This window comes from Cucurbita pepo, chromosome LG16, assembly GCF_002806865.2.
Source record: "Cucurbita pepo subsp. pepo cultivar mu-cu-16 chromosome LG16, ASM280686v2, whole genome shotgun sequence".
Lineage (NCBI taxonomy): Eukaryota > Viridiplantae > Streptophyta > Magnoliopsida > Cucurbitales > Cucurbitaceae > Cucurbita > Cucurbita pepo.
Window position 1 is genome coordinate 947,071 of NC_036653.1, and position 3,477 is coordinate 950,547.

Below are 3,477 nucleotides of genomic sequence, written 5' to 3' on the forward strand. Positions count from 1 at the left end.
TAGTAGTTGCACTCCCCTCACTATAGATATATTTCTGTCCATTTGATATAACCATGATTAGTATGTCGATCCTTCACAGGTTGTTCGTAACTAGAGCTGGGTCAATTTATCGTTTTACCCCTGAAGTTACTTCTTGTTTCTTATGTCTCACTGATCCTCTAATGAACAATTGGTTTGTGGTCCAACGAATAAACCGAATCCTTCTCAGGCCAATGAGAGGGTGGGGCCCCTTGTTCAAGACCTGGAGTCAGTGCTTAAAGGAACTACCTCTCTTGTATCCCTAAGATGTTGACCCTGGCTTGTGGATCATTGATAGGAGAGATAGCAATACACGTTTTTTCTCCTCCTAATTATTTCAAAATGAGAAAATTAATGTATGAAAGGAATTGAGAGAGATGTGAGCAATGGGCCTTCTCCATCTTCCTCTTCTTTCCTCCATCTCTACCCTTCCCTCCCCACAAAACCTTTCTTCTCATCCTAACGTTTATCTTTCTTTCCAAATGATTAAGCGAGGACTATCGATACAAAAGTTTATAATAATTTTATTGTTCGGCGATCTGCAAATTACAAACCTCCAATCTGGAAGTACAAGTTTGTTGAATCGTTAACGAGTAAATTCACGGTAATGTGTCGATATAATTTAGTTTGTATATTATGAATATGCTTTCTCGAACTATTTTTCACCTATTTATCCACAGAAAAGTCATTATTTAATTTCAGGAAGAGAAAAATTTGAATAGAACAAATATATTTAAAAGAAGAGCGAAAATGATGTTGAACAAAAAATTATTATTGGATGGAGATAGTTTGAGACAATTGGAGCTAGTCAACAAACTACGAAGGCTCGGACTGTCATATCACTTCCAAATAGAAATAAATCAAATGTTAGAGAATATGAATGAAAAGCTCGAGAGTGGAACAATAACTTATATGCCACCGCTCTTCATTTTAGGATTTTAAGGCAACACTGTTACTATATCCTCGAAGGTAGCCCATTTCTTTTTCAAATTCCATTTTGTTATCCGATTCTCTCAAATAATGTTTCTCATTAATTATATGCAGAGGTCTTCGAGAAGTTTAATGCTGAGTTAAAAAGTTTTAATAGTATTTGTAAAGCGAAGTTTAATGCTGAGTTAAAAAGTTTTAATAGTATTTGTAAAGAGAAAGCTAAGGGAATGTTATCCTTATATGAAGCTTCCTTTTTAGCCATGGAAGGTGAAGGCCTTTTGGATGAAGCGAGACATTTTGCCATCCAACATCTATCAGAATACCTTAAATCGAATGGTGATGGAATAATTTGTTCTATGGTAAGGCATGCTCTCGAACTCCCACTTTATTGGAGAATGCCAAGATTGGAGGCTAGATGGTTTATCGATTTGTATCGAAGAAAACCCGAACCAAATCTCGTGTCGTTGAATTTAGTCACATTAGACTTTAATATAGTCCAATCCACACATTAAGATGACCTGAAATATGCTTCTAGGTAGTAAGTAAGTTTAACCGTCCATTTAAAGAGATTTTCTTTGTGTTAAAAAAAATATAATGTAGCAAGTCTTTTTCTACATAACTTTTAAGTTATGTATGATATTTTCTTCGATTCTTAATTGTTGTATCTCCATATACTTTTTTAAACATTGAATCTAGTATATTGTAATGGTTATTTTGGTATGTATAAAGGTGGTGGAAGAACACTGAGCTCGAACAAAAACTCAATTTTGAAGGGATAGATTGATGACAAATTTCTTTTGATAATGTGGGAATGCATGTGAACCTCATCTTGGATATTTTAGAAGAATGTCTACAAAAATTACTTATTAACAACAATAATTGACAATGTTTATGATGTGTACGGAACTTTAGATGAATTTGAGCTCTTCACCGATGCTGTCGAGAGGTAATTTTTTACCACTAAATTGAACCAAAAAAAAAAAAAAAATGACAAATTTTATAAAAGAAAGTTTTATTTAACAAATGGTTATACGTTTTTTTTTTCTAATAAAATAATGCTTCTTGTGATACTTGCAGATGAAATATTGCCGCAATTGATTCGTTACATGAAAATATGTTTTATTGCTCTCCATAGTATAATCAAGGATATGGCTTTTGATGCCATTAAGAATGATGGAGTCAATTTCATTCAATATTTTAAAAAAATATTTTTATAGGATTTAATTGAAATTTCTATTATTTATTGCACAAAGATAATTTTATAAAATCCTTATTCTTTCGACATTTAAAATGTTGTAGTGGATAGATTTGTTCTTGATAGAGGCAAAATGCACTACACCAATTATAAGTCAATATTCCAAGAGTATTTAGACAATGCATGGGTTTCAGTTTCGGGATCTCTTCTTCTCGTTCATGCTTACGTCTTTGCCACAGACTCAATAACGAAAGAGGCTTTGGAATGCTTGGTAGACTATCCTGATATTATTCGACATTCATCCATCATCTTTTGTCTTACCAATGACTTAACTTCATCATCGGTACTTCTTTTAAAGTAATATCCTTCATGCTATTAATTTCCTAATATTCCAGCATGTGGGATGAACAATACTAATAATGAAAAAAATTTAAATCATGAGATGAGGAGACAGAGGTGAAGCTGCTAAGTCTTTCCAATGTTACATGAATGACACTGGTGCCTCCAATCATAAAGCAAGAAGATATATAAACCATTTGATTATCAAGTCATGGAAGAAAATTAATGTAATTCAAACTTCGAATTCTTTCCCGATTATTTCTAAAGATTTCATTGAAATTGTTTTAAATCTTGCTGGAATTTCTCACACGGTCTATCAACATAAAGATGGATACACTATTGAAGATCAAGAGACCAAGGATCGTATCTTATCTTTATTCATCCGGCCTACATAGATTCATACATTTTGTCCACAAATATTATATATTGTTTAACGAATATTTATTGGTAAATTTCTCGAGGGTAACAAATAGTTAGAAGCATAGTTTAATGATCGTTTGTAGATATATATAATAAAATGGTGTAAAATTCACAAGAATAAGTACAAGTATACAGTGTCACAACTAGCCAATAATCAGTAAATTATCGATTAGGGCTCGAATCTATTTTTTTGGATTAATTTTGTTGGTGGAAATTAACTGAGTTTTTGGTAGTATGTTGGGGTGATTTTAAACTAATTAAACAAAATTTATGCATACCGTCATCCATCTAAAAATAGAGACCAACAATAAAATCAACAATTATGAAAAAGGTTAGACCACATAGATTAAATAGATAAGTTTTGAATTTTATTGTGGATTTTAGTTCCTTTTAATAAAGAGGTTTGACTAGGAGAGATTAAATAGGTTTGACGAGGAGAGATTAAATGGATAAATGGTTAATTTTTGTGGTGAATTTTAGTTTCTTTTAATAGATTCTCAAGCCCAGTTGGAGAGTCATGCACGGTCATTACTCTCATAATTGATTTGTAATTTTTATTCGCAAGAATCCAGAAG

At 32.1% G+C, this 3,477-nt stretch overlaps 1 pseudogene; it reads left to right on the plus strand.

The window, feature by feature from the left end:
- LOC111777715 overlaps positions 1 to 2,877 on the plus strand; it is a 3,387-nt pseudogene extending 510 nt beyond the window's left edge.
- The last annotated feature ends 600 nt before the right edge of the window (positions 2,878 to 3,477 follow it).